Here is a 25,371-nt window from a genome sequence, read left to right as displayed (position 1 = left end):
CAGTGACATCTGCTTTTTGGTGCAACTACATCCACTGCATCAACATCATGACTGGTAAGTGATTGAACTTGTTTGTTCTAGAGTGTAGCTGGAAGAGAGAGAGATGTTGTACCAAGGCAGGTGGGACAGCAGTTCTTCAAGTGTGCTAAATGTTATTATCAAAACTCATGTGCTTTAGTTTCTTGTAGAAAATATCAGAGTTCTAGAGGTGATGCTGCATTTCAATAAAAGTTTTGCATGGTACCTAAGCACTCCCCACAAAGAAAACCCAGACACCCCAGAATGCCTGGAAACACCCACCTCTTGCAAAATCACACCAAAGCCACATACCTAATCCCCACATATCTCCCCAAAACACTCTCCTAAACTCTTCTGAAGTCTCACAATCTTCCCTAAAACACCCTTAAACCTCTGTTAGGCACTGCTGAAATCTCCCTAAAAACTACTAAATCCACCCTTGTATCCACCAAACCCTCCCATAAACCGTGCAAACCTGCCCCATAAAATGCCTAAAAATACCCCCAACCCCCCACTAAACCCCACAAAAACGTGCCTACACACACCACTAAAAGGTCCCAAAATGCCTGTAAAAACACCCTGTGAACACCCCAAGAAGACTCAAGACCAGCCCAAAGGAGCAACAGCAACAAATCCCTAAAAGGTCTTGTCCAACCTTGAAGACCCTTGACAGAGATTTCATAGCTTCGAGAAAGGTGAGTGTACCACCTTTACTTTGGCTTCCCTTTGTGCTCTATTTGGGCTCAACTCAAGCTTATATTTTTTGCTGGAAAGTGTGTCTGACGTGGGAAGATAGGGTAGATTTCATGTCTTTGTTTATCCAATAGATTTTTCTCCACAGGTAGAAGTTCTAGCAGATGTTAAAGAATAAGGGAAATAGTATCAGTGTTTAAGAGCCTGGGTTTTCAGTGCCATTCTTTGACTTCATCTGTGCTTGGTTGGCAGTGGCAGTCGTGGGGCAAATACCTTCCATACATTTAAGAAAGTGGTTTGTCTAAATGTCTACTAAGTAATAAATTTATTGTTTGTGTTGGAAGGGACCTCAAAGATCATCTAGTTCCAATCTACCCTGTTGCAGGTAGGGACACCTTCCGCTAGCCCACATTGCTCAAGGCCTCATCCAACTGGGCCTTGAACATCACTAGGACAACCTGTTCCAGTGTCTGACCACCCTCACTGTAAAGGACTACTTCTTAATATCCAGCTTAAATGCATTCCCCTTCATCCTATTGATACGAGTAGTTGTAAAAAGTTCTTTCCCAGCTTTCTTAGGCTCCCTTCAGGCACTGGAAGGCTGTTATAAGGTATCCCCTTTTCCTCTCCAGTCCAGAAAGCCCCAACTCTCATGTTCTGCCCTCACAGGGGAGGTGCTCCACTCCTCTGAGCATTTTCCTGGCCTCTGGATCCATCCTGCATTTCGATGTATTTATTTTTGCTGGTTACATCAGAACTGGATTCAGTAATCTAGGTGGATTCTCATTCTGTCTGTTCCATCTTCTAATGGAGCATTTTTTTAGTGACTTTGTACATTTAGCCCTTAGGAAGTAGCTATAAAATTGCAGGGTTGTTCTTGGAACCTGTTATTCCACGTTACTTACCTGTGTATGCAGAGGCGTGCGAGTACTGAGATGACATTTCTCTGTACAAGTATTGATTCTGTGTGTGCTCTTTCTCCTGAACTCAAGTGGTCTCAGTTTGACTAAGACTCTGGCAACACATCCCATGTGTAGGTGGATTTATTTGAGGCAGCAGGTGCACATGGTGTTTTTGTGTACATCTGAGCACCTGTAAAGTGCTCACTTGTGTGGCAGCCACTGCAAGGGTGTGGGATTCTTTTACCCTCTGTATGCAGCAGAATGACAAGATCCTTTAAATAATGCATATCCAAAGAAGTTCAGTTGGATATCTTCCTATATTTTACCCAGATGGAGCCATATTCTATGAAGGTTTCATGGGCACACAGCAGAAACTGTATTGTTTATATTTTATTTTAGCCTGGATGCTGCTATTAAAAAGAAGCTATTTCAATGTGGCAGTAAAAAATAAAAGAAGGAAAATATAGTTTGCATTTGGAAATGGCATAGTGAATTATTTATAGTGCCTTTTGCCTTTTCACGTTGCATCAGGCAAATCTTTATTGCTGAAGCCTGCTGGGAAAAAAAAAAAAAAGTTGGAGGTGAGGGAGGTGTGCAGCATCACAGGTCAAATACTATGACAAAAAGTTGACATAACTGTGCACAAAATTGCCACAGGATCCTGGAAAGTAACTGAAGTTTGCCTTCACCAGGTGCTGAGAATCCATTTTGAAAGATGGGGTACTTGATGTTGCAATTTCCCCCCTGTGATTTCCACTTAGAGTAAAATAAAAACCATCCCAGTCTTTAAAAGACACCTACCTCCCCCCTCAATCCCTTTGAAGTCTAATGATTATATTCCATTTCAAATTAGTTCTTGTCATCGATGCCTTCCGTTTTCAGGTGTGAGACACAAAGTTGTGATGAATACAAACTAATTGCCTCAAATGAAAATGTCCTTGATTTGAAAGTCATAGGTGGCAGTTATTTAAGTTTTAAAGCTATTCTGCCATATAAGCAAGAAGGGACAATCAGTCAAATAAGTTGAGTGCAATGGCTCCACATGAGATAGGACGTTTTTCTTGTTGACATCCAAAGCTTGCTGTGCTCCATAATGGAAGTATTTGATACCAGTACATAACATGATATTAAACCCAGAAATTATACCTCTTTTAGTCACAGAAAATTTACTTATCATCTTAAAGTATACTCTCTAGCTCTTCTTTTGTTTCACTTGGAACTATCACATATTAAAAGGATGGTGATCTTTGTCTGCAACTTTCCTTTTCAGCACCTTAGTGTTGATGTGATTTGCTCATAGAACACTGGAAGGAGAGACAGGTGCAATTGTACAGCCTTTCACACAGGTGTACCCTGTAAACATGAGATTTCTTTATGTGCTTTTCTTGAGACAGTTTCAGAATGGACATTTTTCATAGGGCAAATGTTGATGTTTAGTTTCTTAGAAATTAACAATAAATTGATTTAGCTTCTAGGGCAATCTTAAGTAAATTGATCAAGGGGAAATGTAAAAATAAAAGTGAAATTCTCTATCATGCTGCAGAAGGTTTTAAAGTGGTGTATAACTTGAGAGTGTGCCAGATAGACTCATTTGCTATACAAAACCAGAAGACATGCCTTTGAGGGCTGTCAATCCTGAAAATATGCTGTGTGTACACACAGGTTTAAACCAGCAGCACAGAACTTTGTCTTCTGTTGAGATTCTTAGTGGGACTTGTGGTGGGATTGTGACCTCTAGGTGAGTGTTTGGACGTGATTTCAAAGGTCACTTCTATCCCCAACAGTTCTGTTTCTATAGAGGGATGGGGTTTTTTTTGTTTGCTTTGGTTTCCCCAGTGAGAAGTGTGTGTCATTTTGAGTACCTGAGATGTTCCAGTGACATAAAATAAACATGTTACATTTGTACATTGTTTTTACTGAGTTTGGTGGTAGCCTAAGTTCAATTCCCCATTAGAAGTGTGGATGATTCTTTTCAAAATGGAAAATACATCTCAAAATCCCAGTTTTACTATCTGTTATAAATGAGGTACACATAATTGGGTGATGCTTTCAATTGAGTTCTCTACATAAATGTGTCTGTCAAAAAATCCTGCTTAAACCATGTGGAGATTCAAACAGGTGACCTCAGATAGTAAGTGATAGCAAATAGAGGCTACATCATCTAATTCTAAATCAGTAGATGGCAGTCAGGAGAGATGGATTCTAGCTTTGGCTCTTCCACTGACTTGTCCTTAAGGAACTTAATTCAATTCATTTTCTGCCTTTTTTCCTTATTCTACATGTCCAGTCTATTTATTCTCTTTACTATGTCCTTGAAAATTATTGAACCCAATGGGTCCTCAGTCTTGACTGGAGCCTGAAGGTGCTGCTGTCATGCAAACAATTGTCACTGATACAATGGAGAATTTCTCAGAGAAGTGAGTGTTGTGTAGATGTAGTTCTGTGGATGTAGTATTCAGCCTTTGAAAGCACCAATAATTCTTTTCTTCCTTAAAGGGCTTTGTAAATCATAATATATTTCACACTACAGTTCCAGTCCCCTGATTGCACTGCTGTGAAGCATTGTACTCAGCATCTTAACTTATAAAGCAAAGCAAAACTATGCAGTAGAAGAGTTTATGCATCAGCCAGCTTCTCTGACCGCCTTCTACATGCAGCTTATTTTGCTCTCCCAAGGCCCAAGTTCAGCATTAACTACACCACCTGCATGGTCTCTCTGTAGGCCCATAGGAATCTTAGTGAGCTTTAGTGGTGTTCTCTAATAACAGGTTAGGCTTGGAGAAAAAAAATTGTAGTCTAAAGATCAGTGTAAAGTTGTTAGTAGCTGGCTTCCAGAAGAGGTACTTGTGTCCTGTAAATTAAAATGAACAGCTAATAAAGATAATAAACAAACATGCAAAATAAAATAACATCAACAACAACAAAAAAACCAGAAAAAAGCACAATCAAAATAAAACCCTACCAAACAAATGAAACCCAAAAAGAGCCCCAAACCAACAACAAAATCGAGAAAACATGCAAAAAAGATAATTGAATGTGTTTTAAACGTTAACAAATTGGTATTTATTAGATCAAACTCTCTTATAAGTAGAAAATTAGATATGGAAATAGGCATGGCTTTGTCTCATAAGAGACTACAGAGAATAATTTTGATCGCAGAGATCTCTACTCTTTAGTATAGTTCTTTCTGCTTCTGTGAAGAAATATCTTTTCAAGTGCAGTAGTCCTGCTCCATTCTGATTTAAATGGCAGCAGGTGGGCATCAACATTATGTAGTCAAAAGTCAAGAGCTTGTGGAAATGTAGTCGTTTGTTCAGCTTTGGCTTTGTCCTTTTGTGGTTTTCCTGGACTGCAGTTACAACTTCACTTTTTCAAGTGGCTACTGCTAAAAACTGCCTGTAAGCAGTTGTTAAGTTGGGAATCTGGTGTCATGTCAGATTCACAACACGAATTAGTTTTTCTAGTGTGTTTTAAAAGCTTTCAGTAAAAAGGCCTTGTAGAAAAGAAAGATTGGATAAGCAGAGCTGAGGCTGGGCTGCAGCAGAGAGTAATGATTGTCATATGCAGCTCATGTATGAAAAATGCATCTTCTGGCTATCAGAAATAGCAATCTGAACTTTTTTTCCAAGATCCAAGTTGGAGATTAATTTTACATAGCATGGAGGAAATTATATACTTACTCAATTTTTGTCTTTGGAATTACTTTCTCGATTGAGTCTGACCTAATTTAGCCTGGAGTAACAGCGCTACAAACTGAAGCAAGTCTTCAGTCGAACTTAAGAGTATTTCTGGGGTTTGGTTTGGGCCTTCTTTTTGTCTGTGGTCTTTTCAGACAATAAAATGAAAAATCTATATGTTGTACAGGTTTAGTTGTAATTTATGCTGTGTAGGAATAAAAGGACCAAATACAGTGATTTTTTTTCTTACTTTCTCTGTACAGGGGCTTCCCCCTGACCTCGAGCAGAAAAATACGTTTTCCCCAGTACAGCATTGTAAATACAGTGACAGGTGATGTTAGGAACTGAGGAGCTAGCGTGGTCTGAGGAAAAACCAAGATTCCCGAATGAGAGAAATGAATTCTCCCTAAGTTCAAATACTTACAGAAAATCTACTCTGCCGGTGCATAACTTCAATATCACATGACCACCTCACCTTTTTGCCTTCAGCTTTCCCACATTCAAGAGGACAACAAGCTGTTGTCATGCAGCAGCAAAAGAGGAAAAAAAAAGAGATACACCTACTTCAGTTACAGAACCTTAAGCAAACCTGAATGTGCTGTCAAAATTGATTGATGCCATTCCACTGCCTTGGCTTCTCTGTTAGAAAATTCTTCTTTTTGGTTAAGAATAGAGCACAAAAGAAAGTGTGTCTTGAATTCAAAAGGGAAAGAGCGAAAAAAGCCAAATCACATGTGTAAATAAAACATGGCCAGCAATGAAAATGCATGTGCTGTGTATGCTGCTGAGCGGAACATCTCTGCTCAAGCCTTTGTGTTGAGGTCTTTTCTTCTCTCTCCCTCCTTTGCTAGTTCTACTGGAGGAGAAAAGCTCAGTGGCGGGAGTCCAGCAAAAGCAATCTCAGGTGTCTGTTCTTTAAGTAAAAATTAATTGGCTCAGTTTGGAGACTTAAGCTTAAAATTTTGTCTTTGGAAAGTGTAGGAAGTATTTGGCAGGTTTTTAGTTTGTTTATTTTTGACATTGAAGTGAAAAAGAAACACTAAGTCTTTCAGGGATGGGTGAGTGAAGTTTTGGATACCTTACACAATGAGCTATTACAGCTGGCAGGGTAAAGTGTGAAAGTTGTTCTGTATGCTTGGCTGTGTTGTGAGACTCTTACCAAGCCTCCAGCATCTGAGCAGTGGCCAGCTCACAGTAAGTTTATGCTCACAGCAACCTGTTACGCAGTTTTCCTTCCTTCTTCACAAATACTATCCCTATTTTGTGAGATGGTGGACAGAGAGATTGAAGATTTAAGGAGGTCTTAAGGATTCAAACCAGAGATCAGTGATGGAATTTTCAAAGCTTCATGTAGACATCTACCCACTTCTTAAATTTTTATCTTTAATATTTTTGCCTGAGGTTTTGAACAGCAGACTTAGAATCATAGAGTGCTTTGGGTTGGAAAGGATCTTAAAGATCATCTAGTTCCAAGTTTATTAGAACAGATTGCTCAAGGCCCCATCCCACCTGGCTTGGTCACTTCCAGGGAGGGGGCATCTGCAATGTTCCTGGACAACCACTCTTACTATAAAGAATTTCTTCATAATACACAATCTGAATCTACCTTATCCCAACTTTTAAATCTCATCCTATCACTTGTGAAGCCCTTGTAAAAATGTCTCTTCCCACCTTTCCTGTACCCCACTTCAGGTACTGGAGGGCTGTGATAAGGTCTCCCCAGAGCCTTATCTTCTCCAGGCTGAATGACTCCAACTCTCTCAATCTGTACCCCTCAGTCTGTTCTCCTGGGGAACTGCACCAGATTCAAGTAAATAACAGAGGTAAAAAATGCAAAACTTGTCATTATACCTGGTGACAGGCATTGATGTAAGATGCTGTCAAAAGATTAGACTTCACGACCCATTGTGGAGGAAGATGTTTCAGATGTTCTGGAGAAGTTCTGCCACAGAATGCAGATGTACCTTTAAGAAAGGTTCTTAGTCTGTTGCTCCTCCTTTCAGGATGGGTCTTTCTGCTGTAAGCCAGGGGCTGCAGAGGCACTCTGACAGGCTTTCTGTTGTGGAAGTCCTAGAAGAAATGAGACAAAAAAATCAGTGCTGGTATCTTTGCTGCTCACTGCAGGAAGAAACAATTTAATGGATCTATCATAGATTTAAATGTGTTTTCTTTATCTAAAATGGAAAATATTTTGAGGAACAGATTGGTGCTAACTTGGTTGATTTTGGGGGTTTTGGGTTACTTGTTTATTTTAAAAGGATTCTGGCACTGTGTTTTCTTTACCTCATCATTAGACCCTTTGGAAAAATGTTGTTGTCTGTTTACATAGAGCAACAGACTTAATTTGCAAGCATGAAATAATTAAGTTTCTTTAAGTGTGATCATTTCAAATGGCAATTGCTATACAGTTTTCAAATTGCCAAAAGGGACTCAGTAAGTGTTTTCTTTGTGCTTCAGAGGCTGCTTTTTTTTTTCCAGCAGGAGAGGTATAATTTACAGAGTGAATATAACCTTGGGTTAAGATACTTCCTGATGCACTCTCTAGAGCATTTGATAGAAGCTTAGTGGTGTACATTTGATATCCTGATAGTATAGATGAACCTGACTTTAAGAAACATAAGAAAACTAAAATCTTTCTGGTCTGTGACATGATGTGAGCAGTGATTGCTAGAAATATTCTAAGGATAAGACCCTGCACAAAATGAAAAGGCTTTTAGCACAAGATGGATGGAACAGCAATATCTGTAACTGATTGTTGCTATAAAGAGGAATTCTCAACAGGGCTTGGACTTGCTTAAGGAACTTGAGTGGCTACTTCTACAGTGTCAGAGAAAAATATGGTAGCATGATCAGATGCACTCTTTACTAAACGAGTTATGGGTATTAGTTATGCTGCACAAGAATGAACATTGCTTGTTGTTCAGCTTATGAGTAGCTGGGAGAAAAAAATAGTGGAAATCTTTCCAAAGGTTTTGTTTGAACCGTTGGGGACTGATTGCTTCTGTTTTCCTGGCAGAGCTTTACTATAAATGATCCTGGTCCCTAGAACTCACTCACTGAGTGGAACAGGGCTCTGTCAGCTTTTCTGTTTGACAAATTTGTACCTACTGTATATCAATTTTCGATAAGAATGAATTCACACAAAATATAGTCAAAGTACATAGCAAACTGGAAGAGTTTGTGTGTTTTAAATGCTTTTTTGTAGCCTGGAGTTACTATTTGGTACGTTAAAAAAAGTTGGTAAGGAAGAGCATTGCTGGATTTGAACTTTTTTAAGATGTATTCGTGGTAACAATTTCTTGGGCACAGTGGACAGCATCCAGATTTGGATAATTGCTGACAAGATGGGATTTTCTCTAATCAGGATGAGATCCACTCTTAGTTCCTGGAAAAGCAGCTCCTTGCCTGACCTGTAAAGTTAAGGCAAAAAATTGAATTGTCCTCTTCAGCTCTTCTTCCTTCAACTTTTTAAACACTACTGCCTTGGTTTTCCTCCTATTTTTATCTTCTCTCTCCTTTTTACTCATTAGCAAGTGATTTACTGTTGGAAACAATGTAAAATTGATGAAGTATGGCCCTCCCTTTCTGGCTAGAATGGCAATTACAGAGCAGAGAAGTCCAAATGTCTATTAACTGTAAGACTGCCTTGCTAATGACTACAATTTTCTAGGGTAATCCTTCTTCCAGAAGGCTTGGAGAAAAGGCAAATTAAATGCTGACTGTCAAATGTTACTTTATGATCTTATGCTTCAGGTCTTATTACTTCTATGAATCTTTCACAATAGTTTGAGGCAAGTGTGTACCACCCAGAATGTGAGCTACTGGTCAACCCAATGCAGTCTTATTACTGCTACTTCTGAACATCAGCTCTGTTGCTGCTCTAATCACTCACCAGCAGTAATACTATGTGGGATCAGAATGGATTCAGGTAGTTAGCTATTTATTTGTCTTGACTTGGCCAACAAAGGCTGCTGCATGCTGTGTCTTCCATGGAGGACAGTTTTGTGTTGGCTAAAGGGTTTATTTTACCCTGGTACTCACCCACCTCTGTGCAGCTGTGTTTGGGGTTTTTTTTTTCCATTTTGGTTCTTAAGTAGGGTTAAAATTCATTTTTTATGCACGTAAGGTGTGCAGTTTGGTTAGTAAGATGCCTATTTGACTCTAGAAGTTTTGGCAGCAATTTTAAGGTAAAGATTCTGCAGAAATCCTGCTAGAGTGTGAGATGGTACAGAATGCAGTGCTTTGCTGATCACAGTTCTGCTTTGTGTGCAGAATAAAGAAATCACCCCGTTGTAATAAAAGCACCCTGATTCAAACTGTTCTGAATAGGTGATAACAATGAATCTTGCAGAACAGAAGAGTAGCTTTTTATGGAAGATAAACATTGGAACAGAGGGCAGGAATATAACACAATTTATATGTAAGTTGCAGCTCTTTCAGAGTTTGACTGTTCTCCTCTGTATTTGTTTAGGCCTCCAAAATATGATGGCTATTAATAACAAGTATAGGCTCTGAGTTAACATTCCCCTATAAAACCTTCCTTTTTCAGTAACTGCAAGCTGCTACACAGCAGTAGCATTTCACTGTGTCAATGTGATAAACATAACCAAACAGTGATATGGATCATGCAAGTTAGCAGTTTTATCAGCTTAAACTTTCATAGCACAGTGGTGCTTGACCTAAATCCCTTGACTCAAGTACTAACCTTACTTGGTGTTCTGCTGGACTGGAGTGGTCAGTAGTATCTTTACATGACACAATCCAGAAACAGTGAACTTCTTAAAAATACCAGATGAAGAGTTCTGAAACAACCTCCTTCAGACACATTTAGTAGAAAATTGCCTATAAAGTGCTGATGAATCTCAAGTATTAATAATTCTTTTCAATATTCAATTTTGCTGCTCGGTCTATGTCTGAACATGATTTGATTGAAATAAATGGCAGACTCCTTTTTGCCTCAATGGGAGTATGTTCAGATACTCTGTATGCAATAATAAGAAAGATGAAAACGATCAGCAATTTGTTGTAACTGCACATAACTGTGAGGAACAAATAAATCAAATGGGCACTTCAAGAATTTCCCCTTTTGAAACGAAATAAAAGCCACTGGCATACTGACAGGTATGAATCTACCTTTCATTTGGTGCTTTGCCTGCAGCCTCATGGAGGAAACTTGCAAATCATGGAAACTATGAAAAATGTAAGTATATAAAATATCAGCTTATTCTCTCATAACATACCAAGTTATTCTTAGCCAGGGTACAATGCTGTGTAAACAAAAATCTGATAGCAGGATCATCTCCTGAATGTGTTTCAGTATAATGGATCTGGAGTAAAATCACTGTTCACTACTGAAATTGTGGTGTGTGAGGTTTTTCAAAGCTTATCAGGACATCTAGTCACAGTGTCACTTGGAACTGAGGACAACACCATAGCTAAGCTGCTTATTTAGCTTGGGAAAACTTAAACATTTGTGCTTAAATTGACAGGAGAATGAAACCAAGAGTGCTGGCTGTGACAAGTTGTTATTTCATCTTGCATGCTCTGCCTTGTTTATTGAAATGAAGTAGCACATACTCTTGCTCCTCTGCTGTTTGTGGAGTACTTTAGATGTTGGTCTTCAAGTGAAAGAGAAACATTCTAATAAGTGCTAACATTCCTTAGTGCCAGTCTTGGGAAGCTGTTTAGACTTTTATCTATTCAGCACTGACTGCTAAAGTGAAGGCTAATTCAAGTGAAACTCAGTGGGAGCATCCATTGCATCTAAGTTGCCTGGGAAGTTGGCTGGAAATGTGATTGGAAGCTTTCAGCATGAAGAAAGGAAGTATGGTCTCCCCTTTTCATCCCCCAGCACTTCATCTGCATACTTAGCAGATCCCACCGTAATCTGAGGCTATTTGTCTACTTGAGCAGGCTGTGTCACAGGGAGGATTGCAGCAATTATGCTGATTGTTCTAAGGTTCTCCTGCAATTGGATGGCTCAGAGTAGTTACCAACTCCAGTGCTCTTCTGGCCCCTCAGTTCCCTACATTATGATACCAGGAGAGGTGGACTCAATGATCTTTCCAGGTCCCTTCCAACCCCTAACATTCTGTGATTCTGTGAAATGTGCACATATGTTTGTTCTTGACACATCAGACTGAGCCTGAGACTTGCTTTATGTTCCCTGGAAAAAACCCATATGTACTCTGTGTAACTGGTGTAGCAGTAGCAGTCTGAGTGCTCTCTTTATGAATGTTTAGAAGGTTTTCGGGGGGAAGTCACAGTTGATTTTTTAGCAGTTGGGAAGCTGTAAGGAGATAACATTCCTGGAAGAAATTTCATCTGTCAGCATTGCATCAGGAGTGTTTTGGAAGGGTTTCAGATCTTGGGCTCAGTCTGATATGCCGAGGAGAAAACTATTTGCACACTTCCATAACTCGGCCTAGAATATAACTGCCATTCACTAACAAGTTTTGTAGTTGTACAAATAAAAGTACATATAGGAAGTATATATTCTTCTGCTTAACTTGAGCTGTCTCCCTTGTGCCTGTCATAAGAAGTTTTCTCTTTACCCTTGCATTACTGATTGTGGAGGCACATTGAGTCAGAACAATCGTGAGAATGCAAGGTAAGCCTTGACAAGGCAACATCTCCCACCATCAGACTCCATAATTAGAATGTTCTCCAGTTTCTGCCCAAGGCAGTGCTACCTATTCCTGTTCACAGCATCATAGAGTGTCAGGGACTGGAAGGGACCTTGAAGGGTCATCCAGTCCAACCCTCCTGCCAAAGAAGGATCACCTGTAGCAGATCACATAGGAACATGCCCAGGAGAGTTTTGAGCATTTCCAGAGAGGGAGACTCCACATCAACTCTGGGCAGCCTGTTCCAGTGTTCTGTCACACTCACAGTGAAAAAATTCTTCCTCATGTTTAAATGAAACCTCCTGTACTTCAGCTTCCATCCATTGTCCCTTGTCCTGTCCTGTGGGAGTAGTCCCAAATAAATCTGTGCATCTGTTTTCTTACATGAGGTGTCTGTATCTTCTGTTTCCTTAGAAAATCAGTGTATGACATGCATCCAGGCCTTTGCTTTAGGAATACCTCTCCTAGCAAATTGAGAGGCTTTTCATTGGGTCTATGCAAGAGGTAGCTGCTAAACTGTCTGCATTACCCTTCTCTTCTGCAACATGTGTGGCAGTATATTGTGAAATAGAGGGCAATCCTTTGAACTGCTGTGATAAAACCACATCCAGTTACTCTCATTCTATTAGAGCTACCTTGCACCTTTGTTTACTTCTCCTCTTACGACTGTAGACTTTTTAGGGCAGCAACTTTGTGTGGTTCTTGCAGGTACATGACTCATGGGCCATGTTCTAGTCGGTAAGAATAGACACACACACCTCAATTGTGGATGAAAGGAACAGTTATAACTTTTCTTTTTGACCGTTTCTTAGGCATGTTTGACCTAACAACAAACTGAAATACTAATAGCCAGACTGCAAAAAGCTTTGTCACTTCCTCAGGATCTATCTGAAGTGCCTTTTTTTTTTAGATCTGAAATATTTTCTGCAATAAAAAAGTAATAATTACAGTTAAAATCAACACAACTGAAGAGGCACCTGTTTGGACAAGGGAACAGTCATATTTTGTGATTTCAATGTATCTGTAGAGCACTTCTGTATTACAGACCATTTATTTGCCTCTTATCTGTGTAATGTAGGAAGAGATAGTTCAATATATGTACAGATTCCAATGAAACAAATCAACTTCAAAAATGAAAGTATCCATGCTTGGAAAATGCTTCACTTGGTTTTAGAACATTGAAAACTTTGTGTCGAGTGGAAGAATCCTTTGAAAAACTTCAGGTGAAAACTTTGGTGGAAAATGGATGGAGGAGTGGGAAAATGTGTTAGAAGTGGGTGAAACAGTAATTTCAAGTGGAAAAAGTTCATCTACTCAGTGCTCTGTTCTTAGCCTCCTCATTCATTCTTAGAGTTCTGCAATTTTTTTTGTTTGCTTACAACATTCAGTGTTATCTGTTAGGGTAGCTATAGAAATAGAAAAGAAGAATGCTTTTTGCCCCTGGTTAGCCGTAAGAACTCATAATGCTCTATCATTCCAATAGCTGCCTGTATGTAGGCAATAAGTGTACAGTAGAACTCATTTTGTTATTAATCATTTGCTGGAGCTGGCACACTGCTACAGCATGAGCTATTCAGAGGCATAAACTGCATAATATTTATTATAATAAATCAATCTCTGCCACATACCCTAAGGGATCCCAAATTATTGGAAGAGACCCAAAAGATTCTAAGTAAGACATCTTATAGACCTGACAGCTGAAAAATAAGGAGAAAAAAAGAGTTATTTGTGACAAATCTGTGGGGCATATAAAGACAGATGATTTATCACACTGGCAACCCATCGTGCTGTGTATGTTCATGAAAAGAACTTGGTTTTCATTTAAGATCTTTTTAAGTCTATGATGGACTGTGGCAAAGAAAAGCATATTTGCTTGTAGCAATAGAAAACCATTCAGTCATTTGATTTACTTTGTACAGCAGTATCTATTGAAATAAACAATTATGAGTAAAAATGGCACATAAAAAGCAACAGCATAAAATTAGAGGTGTAGTGTGCTTACACAGCTCAAGCTTTAGTCTTTGTCTTCTCTTGGGTGCAAAGGGCTGAAACACATGAACTGGTTAAACTTTGGTGGATGCTGGTTTTACTTTATGCTCTTATAAGCACATCCTGAAAAGGTGGCTTTTAAAACTGTAAAGTCACTGAATTGTAAGTCAGGATATGCCAGAATTAAGGCTTCCTGCATAGCTTAATTTTTCCACCCTGTTCAGATTATTTGTGAACTAGGCTTTTATGATACTGTGCCACAGTATTTCCCACGTCTCTTCAGCCAGACACTTCTCTCACTAATCCTTTGCTTTCTTTCCACATGGCCTGTGGCATTCCTGTCTAAGTCTCCCTGACTTCTCAACTCACCCATCTCATTCAATTTATCTCCTTCATTCTTGTATTTCTATTTTGTTCTTCTCAGCCTTTCCATCACTCTTCCTGCCTGCTTTTCTCTGTCCAAGTGCTTCTTTCACACTGGCATAATTTTTGGAAGTGTGTGTCTCTTTCTCTCACACCAGTCTTGTGACCCACTCTAGACCATTCTGATTGGATTACCAACCCCAGCAACTCATTCGGATGTCTCTGGTTTGCCCTTTGCCAACTATATAGCTGGATTCTCTTTCTACTCTCTGCCTTGTGGTCTTAGACTTGCTTTAACATCAATCTTCATCTCTGTGTGGTCTTTGTTCCACTCCTGTCTCCCTGTGCTGATCCACCCATTGTGCTGCTTGAATGTTTATGAAAAGCTGAGTGCTTGCACTCAACTCTGCTCGTGAAATCAGCTCTAAATTAAAGGCTGTTTCTGGCACAGGTCATAGCCAGCCTCTGTTGGCATACTGTGCTGGAAATAAGTCTTTGTTTCTGTGAAGGAGATTCTTGCACTTTTTGTTACATCCTGATCAGATCTGACGACATGGATAGAGTCAAGCATCCTTGCTAATAACAGGTATCTTAACTTCATCTGCTGAAGTGCTATGAAAATAAGCTTTGGCCATGGACAAACTCTTTTTTAATTGTATTTTTCAAAGATCTGAAGTTCCCTAGGTCTATGGACATATTCACACCATCAGCCTCGTATTCAAGCCATTTTGTTGCCCTATTTTGGCTCTGGTGTTAGGATGAGTTTTAGCCGACCTGGTTTAGTTGCTCATGGCACTGTGGAAAGTGATAAGGGCTAGGATATCCAATTGCTCTTGTTCACTGGAGAGCTGGAACACACTCTACTTTTGAGGGCTTTGTTTGGTGCAGGGAATGGAAAAGAATGGTCCTTATATCAGGCACGTGGGAGTGCTTTCTTGATGAAAACTCACCTCAAGTAGTTACATGCTCAATAGAGAGAGTAGCAGCTCAATTTATCTGCTCCTGTCCATCCCAGCTTTCACTAGCAAAATGGCTTGTCCACATCCACCTCTCCCCATGCACTGACATCTCCACTCCAAGACTCTACAGTCTTTGCCTCTAATGGAGGGTTTTGTCCTGAATTTCCTCATGACTTTCCATAAAAATTAAATCAGGTGTTTGTGATACAGGTCTAACACCACCATTACTCTTCATTCCCACTTCTCTGCTGCTACCACTTCAGTGATCTGAGCCATCCGAAATGTTGCCACACATTTTGGTTTTGGCCACCAGTGAGTTCAGTTATGCCATCCACAGTGTGATGTCACAACTGCCACAATATTTATTAGCAAAAACAAGGGGGATATTGTGCTTCCTCTAGCCAGCCAGAAATGTAGGGACAGGAATTCTTTAACAAGTTTTGCTGCAGCACCTCCTACATCATCAAAAATATGCACTCAGATTAGGAAGTCTGTGGCACAGACTGTCAGTGCTTTCCCAGCTGGTACTCAGGCAGCAAGGAGGAAATTGCTTGTGTCAAAGGTAGACAGGTGAAGAATGAGCTACTTAAAAAGGTACAGGTTCTTGGAAAAAAATTAGCTGAGGAAAAAAATATTTCCCCTGGACTTGTCCAAATGGTTCAGGAAGAACAGTATGTCATCCAGTGAGATATCACCATCAGCACAGGACCCTCAGGCTGCAGTCATAATTGTAGGGTTTTTACCTCTGAGCGCTTGGGTTTGTTTTTTTCTTTAACCTGATACATATCTTTGGTCCAAACATTTCTGTAGATATTTTGAACTATTAATATTTTGTGAGAAATATTAAAAAAAAAAAAGAGTGTTTGCAAAACAGAAACCATGTTCACACCAGAAGAACACCTCAGTCATGCTGTAGCGATCATTAGACATAGCACTAGTCAGAGTGTGCTTCATGAAAATTGCAGTCAGGTGTCATGTATTAAAAGAGGCAACTGCAGGTTGATGTCTGAGCAGATGCCTTTAAAGTGAGATGCGTTTACTGTAGTGAAAACGTGAGCAGCATGTTTTTGTGACTTGTCATTCTCTTTCAGGTTCTCATGTCTGCCTCCTGACTCCTTTTCTTTGCCTATTCATCTCATTATTTTTAAATCCATCACAAAAATTTGTTTTCTGCCCTTACATCATGTCACACAAATACTGCCCCAAATATTGTCAATCAGGTTCTGAGGCAACTGGGATTGTTTAGACTGGGGAAGAGGAGGCTGAGGGGAGACCTCGTTGCTCTCTACAACTCACTGAAAGGAGGTTGAATTGAGGTGTAGGAGTCTGTCTGTTTTCCGTAGTACCAGGTGATAGGGTGAGAGGAAATGCCCTCAAATTGTGCCAAGGGAGGTTTAGGTTGGATATTAGGAAAAAAATCTTTCCTCTAAGAGTGGTCAGGGAGTGGAACAGGCTGCCCAGGGAGGTCATTGTCCCTGAAGGTATTAATGAAACATGTAGGCATGGCATGTCAGGACATGGTTTAATGGCCATGGTGGTCTTAGGTTGAAGGTCAGACTTGATCTTAAAGGTTTCTTCTAACCAAAACATGATGCTATATTACATCTTAAATCCCTCAATAGTATCAACATTTGTTTGGAAGTCATTTTTATGGCACATGCTTTTTTCTTTTTTATGTGGCTAATTATACGTAATTTGAACAACACTTTGAAGAACTGCCATATGGTGTCAATAAATAAGTCTTTAGAGGCTTTCACTTATCTTCTAACTATGATTCAATAGTGTCTAATTAAATCAATATATTAAAAACCTACAATCTATACAAATCAAGCCTCTTGAACTGGTTATTTTAGCATGTAGATCCTGCCTGATTAATTATTCCTTGAAGATATATCCTTCAAGAGAGAAACAGAAGTACTTCTCTACCCCTTGACTTTTGATTTCGGCTTGCACTACACAGTTGCTATTGCATAAAAAGCTGTATAGCGTTTTGGTTAGATTAATGTTTTGTGTTGTGTCACGTTTTCAGCCTCAGCTGGGGTCCCAGCAAAAGCTTCAAGTTGCTTGCCTTTATGTCAGTTAGAGATAGTGAAAGGACTGTCCCCTTCATTCCATCCCCTCTGCTGCTGCACTATGAGGAGTCCTAGTACTGCAGTGTAACATTGAATGGCAGATCAACTCAGAATGTAAAGCAATGACAACAGTGACTTAATCAGCTCTGTGCTCATCTCAGACAGAATTTGTAACCTGATGTCTGGCACAGAAAATGTTCAGTGTAGCTCAGAACTTGGTCTTAACTTAATCTCTAAGTGTTCAAAGAGCACTTTAATTTCTCATAGTAGAGGTTGTGCAAATGCCACCTGTGTCTGTCTTCATAAAGAATTAGAATTTAAAGGTGTAATCAGCAGGAGATGAATTCTGTAGATCCTGGGATGTAGATCTGCCTGGCATGTTTTACACCTGGTAGAGCGTCTATCCCATCCCCTCCTCAGTTCACAGGAACACAACTTTATCCTTTCACTGCTTGGAGAATACAAGCTCCCCAAAGAAGCTGTACACTTTAATACACTCTGTTCCTTGTGTTGTGCTAAAAAGTTGTCTATGAAGATTTCCTGATAAAAAAAAAACTTTTTCACTGATTGTTTATCATTGTGATGCTAATCTGAAGTTTTTAAACAGCATTTCTGAAACACTGGAACAGGTTGCCCAGACATGTGGTGGAAGCCCTATCCCTGGAGATGTTCAAGGTCAGGCTACCTGACCTAGCTGGGGATGTGCCTGCTTGCTGCAGGGGGCTGGACTAGATGACCTTTAGAGATCTCCTCTAAACCAATGTGTTCTATGACTCGATATTGCTTGTATGGATCTCAAGGAGCTTTAAGACAGCCTGTGGGTACTCATCTGAAATTTCTTGGTAACAGTTTTAAATAGGAAAGGTCAGGTTTGTAGTTCAGAAGTTCTGGAACAGGGAACAAAATAGCTGCCTTATGTAGCTGGTCAAGCTCAAAAGAAAGACATAATCCAGGCAATTTATGTTAATTATGAAGCAAGTAGGAGCAGTGTGCAGGACTGATCTAACACATGCTATGGGATTTGCAAAAGGCCAAAGAGAGTAAATGAGGTAAAAGTTTGTCTTTACAGGCCAGAGCAGATGAAAACAAAATAAGTTCTAGGTGTAGCCTTATGTGCTGTTCCAGACTGAGTTCAAAGAGTTTAAAAAGCTTACTCCCTTGAGTGGACTTTATCGCTCCCTCTGTAATGTTTTGAACTGATTTGCAATTTGATGCTTCAAAGCAGAGGTGTATTACTCTTGCATCAGCAGCTGCTCACTACCATGGGTAGGCTGAGCTGTGGTAGCACAAGGCTGGAGCATAATAAATGTAGTTGTTTGAATTATACACAGCAGTATGCCTGCTAATTCCCGAGGTGGCTTGTGATACTGGTCTTTGTGGTTGATCAAGTCAAACATAAAGGGTCAACTGCCAGGAAGATTTAAGAGCCCTTAGGATAAACAGCCATGGCTGGGAGAATAAAGGTGACTGAAGAGTGTGGTAACAGCTTCTGCAGCAGATGCCTGTGCCACCCATGATAATCTATTTTCTAAGATCAAGCATAAGTTCTCAGCTGGCTTGTCATCGCCTTCTTTGTGGTAACAGCTCTGTGCACTCCTGCCATAGAATCATAGAATGACTTGAGTTGGAAGGGACTTTGAAGATCATCTAGTTCCAACACCCCCTCCCATGGGCAGGGACACCTCCCTCTTGGCCATGTTGCTCAAAGCCTCATACAGCCTGATCTTAAGTGTTCCCAAGGGTGAGGTGTCCACTGGGCAACTTGTTCTAATGTATCACCACCAACATAGTAATGAACTTCTGAATGTCCAGTCTAGATCTACTCTGCTATAGTTGCAAACCACCCCTTGGTTTACAGCAAAATCCTTCTTCCTCCTCACCTTCTCAGTCTGCAAAAATGTTTATCCACCCATTGGAGCCACTCAGGTGACACCTACAACACCACATCCCAGTAGACTTGTGGTGACAGAGCACTGGAACAAGCTGTCCAGAGGTTGTGAAGTCTCCTCCTCTGGCACCTTTCAAAACCCACCTGGATGAGTTCCTATGTGGACTACCCTAGGGGATCCTACCTTGGCAGGGGTGTTGGACTTGGTGATCTCTGGAGGTCCCTTCCAACCTCTGAGGTTCTGTGGTTCTGTGATCATAGATCTGCAGTTGCCAGAGTGTGGGCATCTGCATCCCCCAGCAGTTGATCCTGGAGGCTACCTAAGACAGAATAATAAGGTGTCCAGGTGGCTCATTCTTTTGTAGTAATGGAATGTGGGCTGTGTGGTATTTCTGCATGAATTACTATTATTTTTTCTGTACTAAGTTAGATACTTTGTTTTTCTTCTGGAGTTCCTCTTTGTCCTACCCAGTAGAAGATGATGTACTTAAAACCACTTACCCTCATTGAATTTTTAATTAAAAAATGTTAAGTTCATTTCTTGTCAGTAAGACAAATATTTGTTATTGCTAATGCATTTTAAAGGCAAGCATAGTCCTTCAGAGTGTTTATGGGAATAGTGTTTGTACTGCGCTGCTTCATCAGGTATTCATGTCAGTCATTCCACTAGTGCACTAGAACGTCTCTGAAAGCAAACACATTGCCCAGTCACAAGGGAAATGTAATTCTCAAAGAGAATTCAGGGACACATGCAGCATGGAACCATCAGCTTCACAGGGTAAAGCAACAGTGCCTTTTCCTAGAAACATAGAATTGTTTCAGTTGGGAACGTTCTCTAAGGTCATAGACTGCAACTGTCAACACCACCATGCCCATTAAACCACTTCCTGGAGTGCTATGGCCACAGATGCTTGAACATCTCACCCCATTACAAGAGGGATGTGGAGGTGCTGGAGTGAGTGCAGAGGAGGGCAACCAAGCTGGGGAAGGGCCTGGAGAATAAATCTTATGAAGAGCAACTGAAGGAGCTGCAGATGGTTAGTTTGAAAATAGGAGGCCTCATTGCTGTCTACAGCTACCATTGTGGAGAGGCTGGTGCTGGCCTCTCCTCACAGGTAATTGGAGACAGAACAAGAGGGAATGGTCTCAAACTATGACTGGGTAGGTTTAGACTGCACAGTAGGAAGCATTTTTTTCATTGAAAGAGAGGTCAGACATTGTAGTGTGCTGCCCAGGGAGGTGGTGGAGTCACCAAACTTGGATGTGTTTAAAAGTTTAGACATGTTGCTTGAGGATATGGTTTAGGGTCAACCTTGTAGAGCAGGGATATCAGTTGAACTTGGTGATCCTGAGGATCTTTTCCAACCTGAATGTCTATGTAATTCTGTCATCTTTGAGTTGGTAACTCCACCACCTCCCTGAGCAGCCTGTTCCAATATCTGACCACTCTTGCAGTAAATAATATCTTCCTAATATCCAACCTAAACCTCCCCTGCTGCAACTTGAGGCCGCTTCTTGTGCTGCAACTGGTATGAGTTACTCCTGAAATACCAGACTGCTTCAGGACATGGTCTTACATGGATGCACTTGATCCTTTTAGAGGTCGTTTCCAACAGAAACAATTCTGTCAATCTGTGGTTTAAAGAAAAATAGCTGAAAGTGCAATTAAAGTGACCAGTCTCATTCAATATGCCAGTACCTTCATAAGCCAAGGCAACTGTGTCTTAGTTTGGCCACCTTTCTCTTTTTCTTTGCATGTTTTTAACATGTGTGACTGCTTCTTTCTTACAACTCTGTGATACTCAATAAAGAAAAAAGCCACTCCTTCAAAATGAAGAATGGAGTCTGGCTTAGTTCAGTTCATACATTACTATTTAATAATATGGTCTGATGGATAATATAACTGCTTATTTGTTTGGTTTTCAATCAGCAAAGAGGACTCAAACATGATGTTTGCAATATTTGCACAGAGTGGCGATGATTGTATCTATGTTATTAGATCAAGATGTTTTCCTCTTTTGGCTTCATTTTAGAAAGGCTGAATGTAAATATTATGAATATCTTCTGTATAATTTATACTGCTTTTGGCATTTCAAATAGGGAAGTTAATTTAGAAGCAAGTTCCAACACTCACTCATGTAAAACCTGCAAGAGCTGAAGTCTGAAAGTCTGCTTAACTTTTGGTGTTTGGTTGTTATACTTCTGGTTTCAGGAGCTGTGTTTGGCTTTTCATTTAGGATGCAGATCAGTGAAGTGAGCTATCACTGTGAAAACTGTTGATTATAAAAGTTGTCTTTTATGATTGTGGTGAGGAGTTGGTTGTCAGTGGTGAATCTAAGCATAAAATTTGTGCTTGGATATATGTTACCTTCCAGAATTGCATCTAGTTCTGGGCTCCTCAATTCAAGAGAAATGTTGAGATACTGGAATGTGTCCAGAGAAGGGCAATGAAGCTGGTGAGGGGCCTGGAGCACAGCCATGTGAGGAGAGGCTGAGGGAGTTGGGAGTGTGCAGTCTGCAGAAGAGGAGGCTCGCGAGTGACCTCATTGCTGTCTACAACTACCTGAAGGGAGGTTGTAGCCAGGTGAGGGGTGTCAGTCTCTTCTCCCAGGCATACTTTAAAATATGTATGTATGTGTAGTCAGAGTGTGTGCTTGCAGCACACAGTTACATTTATACACAGCTGAATCCTTTGCTTGATCTTTCAATATCCAAAGAATGGTCATATTACACATCTCCTCTGCTGCAGCTTCCATCCATTGCTCATTGTTCTTGTCCCCCCACCCCTGACCCCCAGCCCTCAGATGTTTATAAACATTTATTAAATACCCTCTCAGTCTTCCCTTTCCCAGACTAAAAAGCCCCAGGTCCCTCAGCCTCTACTCATCAGGCAGCACTCCAGTCCCCTAATTATCCTTGTGGGCCTTCACTGGACCCTCTCCAGCAGATCCCTGTCTCTCTTCAACTGGGGAACTGAAAACTGAATGCAGTATTCAAGGTTAGGTCTCACCAGGGCAGAGTAGAGGGTAAGGAGAACCTCCCTTGATCTGCTGGACACACTGCTCCTAATACACCCCAGGATCCCACTGGCCTTCTTGGCCACGAGGGCAGGTTGCTGTCCCATGGTTAACTTGTTATCCACCAGCATTGACGGGTGTCTGTTTCTGAGTGAGTGTTCTCCTGAATCTTGCACACTTCTCTCCTGATTCTCCAGTTTTGAGTGCCAGCTTGTGCTTAGCATTGCTAAAGAGGAATGGGAAATCTGATGTTTAAGGTCTTTTCTTTTCCCCTGTAGCGATCTGCAGGTAACAGATTAACATCAGAGTTGAATGCAGAGCTCCAGTAGTCTTTTTTTCAACCAAATTTGTGCCGTCTACCAAAAAAGAAAAACTTGTCTGAGTTTTACCAAGCAGTTTTCCTTGAATGTCTTCCATTTCTACAGTTTGTGAGTGTTGCATCCTGCAGTGCAGTTGTGGCACATTTATTAGCTAAACCTAGTGGAAGTTTTCATGAGGCCAACACATAGCAGCTCAAGAGCACTGAAAGTTCGTACTTCTTTTTGGTTGGTGTAATATTAATATACTTCTGGTTTTCTCAGAGGACACCTTTTTTTCCTTATTCTGGTATTTGACAATGAGCTAATGTTCAAAATGCAAACAGAGACTTTACACATTGCCTGCAGTAAAAAAGCATTTTCTCCCTATTTACAGTATATGCAGTAATGGGGAAAATGTGATCCCAGCACCATACTAAAATGAATTTAAGCAATTTTATATTGCAGGAAAACTGGCAATTGAAAAGAAAAATCTATAGCAAACAGAGGAGAAGTGAAATAGGCCAAGCCATTAAATAAATAAAAAAATCACACAGTAGAAATACATAGAACTCTAATGAATTGGCCAAATGGAGACAGGCAAATTGGAACAGAATGGCTCCATTTTGCATAGGAGAAATTTGCATAAGCAAAGTTCAAAGCAGTGCTGGGGAAGTTTTCAGGTAGAATTTCAAATTCAAGTCAGTGTTACTTAGGCTCTTTTTGGCCTAACCTGGCACATAGAGGAACAGGGCTTTTAGCAGTTTTCTTACTATGTCACAGAATCATGGGAGTCTTTCAATGGAAAAAGACCTTTAAGATCTTCAAGTCCAACCATCAGCCTAACACCACAATGCCCATTAAACCATGTGTTCAAGTGCTATGTCTACATGTTTTTTTAACATCTCTAAGGAAAGTGACTCCACATCTCCCTGGGCAGCCTGTTCCAGTGCCTGACCACTCTTGCAGTAAGAAATTTTTCCTAATATCCGAGCTAAACCTCCCCTGGTGAAACTTGAGGCCATTTCCTCTCACACTATTGTTTACGAGGGAGAACATATCAACACCCACCTCATACCAACCTCCTCTCGGGGAGTTTTGGAGAACAAGAAGGTCTCTTCTCAGCTCTGTCTTCTCCAAACTAATCCCAGTTACCTTAGTTGCTCCTAACAAGATGTCTTCTCCATACCCTTCACCGGCTTCATTGTCATTCTCTGGATGTATTGCAGCACCTCAACATCATTCTTCTAGTAAAGGATCTGAAACTGAACCCAGTATTGGTGTGGCCTGATTTAGCACTCCGTCATCATTAGTTGAGAATCTCTGTCAATGCTATGTAGAGTTTTTTGACTGTCAAACCCACAAACACTGAAGTAGGGACATGATTTGAGAGCTGAAGTAGTTTTCTGCAAAGTCTAATCAGACTGAGGTTGGTTCTTCTGAAGAGAAGACACTGGGCATGCCATGAAGATGTCCAAGAGATTCAGTGTTGCAGGGGCCTCTAGTATCTTCAACAACTGTCATCTCATCGTGGTCTCCTTTATTATAGTTATCTGGATTCCTACATGAACTAACCTTGTGTTTCTGAGTTGCTTTTCCAAAGCATGTTCATTGTCCATAGCTATGGATGTTGATGTGGATTAGGAACCTTCTCTCCTCACTATTTGAAACTTTCCAGACTAACTCACATTTTGGATGTAAGATGAAGCTGTATTTACAGCATGGCAGAATTCACAAGCATATGTACAGACTATATGCAAATATTTGCAATTGTATGCAAGTTAGGAATAACACAGAAATCCAAATTTCCTCCCGGACAAAGAAAACTGCCCAGAAGGGCTCAAAGCTAACCCACTCTCTGTTCCCACCCCCCTCTATCTCAGATGATCAAACTTGAACAAAGTAGAAGCCAGCAGCAGCCAACAGCAGCTAGCAAAGCTTAGTTGTTATTTGCCAAGATCAGAGGTGAGATAGTGAAGCAGATGAGGATTAATAGGAAGTAATTAAATCCAACAATACAGACCAGACAGAGAAAGGAACAGGGCAATGTCTCAGGATAAAGTGAGAAAACACTGCTTATATTTTGACTTTTTATCCCTCTCAGCAAATCAATGAATGATACAGACATCATCATTATTTTCTTTTCTTAACCAATGATCTCATTTCTCTCATTAAAATATTCTAATTAGCCTCAAAGCAGCACAGATGTTCCTGTACGTTGGGAACTCACATCCCACTTCTGCAATCAGTTTTAGCTTAAGTGTGCCCAGGTATGTCTCTATGTCTGTAGTATGGGCAAGATTGCTTAGGTTTGAAAGGAATTTAAGAAGAAGGATTTTATTGTGTTCCACAATGTCTGTGTTTGAGGAAGATGAGGCTGTTTTATTACAGATTGTGTCTCTGAATTCAGGAGGTGTATAAATAATCAGTCCTATTTTCCTTCAGCTACTTTATTGGTTTCTCTGTTACAGTACATTTTGGTCTTCAGAAATAACCCTTCTGATTATTCACAAAGTGAAACCCTTTACATTTTGAACACAGGGTAACTCAGCCTGCCATAGCTGATTTTATTGAGACTAATGGGACAAGATGCTGGAAAATAAAGTCCAGATCTTGCCAAAGGTTAGGCTTGTTCTTAACACCACGAATTCTGTGATGTAAAATGCATGGTGGTCTTTTCAATTTTGTATTGAATTTTGTGTTGTTAATTAATGTGGCATACTTTGAACTTAGGCAGGACTCCTGGGAAAATGAAAAAATAAATCCAGTGAAAAATGCAGATACTTAACAGACTGTGTGAAAAGTTATGTAAGCAGAGGAAGGAGAGTCTGGGAAAAGGCTTGAAGCAGTGGGGCTGGAAGTTCTCTGGTG

General features: G+C 40.3%; 1 protein-coding gene across 2 annotated transcripts in view; it reads left to right on the top strand.

Annotated features, from left to right (window-relative positions):
* The window catches only part of CNTNAP2 (contactin associated protein 2), a 1,124,907-nt gene continuing 1,099,536 nt past the window's right edge, over window positions 1-25,371 (top strand). For both annotated transcript variants that reach the window (XM_064169555.1, XM_064169553.1), the window contains exon 1: window positions 1-54. The gene's annotated coding sequence lies outside the window, so the exon portion shown is untranslated. The remainder of the gene's footprint in view (window positions 55-25,371) is intronic.

The sequence above is a fragment of the Pogoniulus pusillus genome, chromosome 32 (genome assembly GCF_015220805.1).
Source record: "Pogoniulus pusillus isolate bPogPus1 chromosome 32, bPogPus1.pri, whole genome shotgun sequence".
NCBI lineage: Eukaryota > Metazoa > Chordata > Aves > Piciformes > Lybiidae > Pogoniulus > Pogoniulus pusillus.
This window is presented reverse-complemented; position numbering and strand designations above follow the sequence as displayed.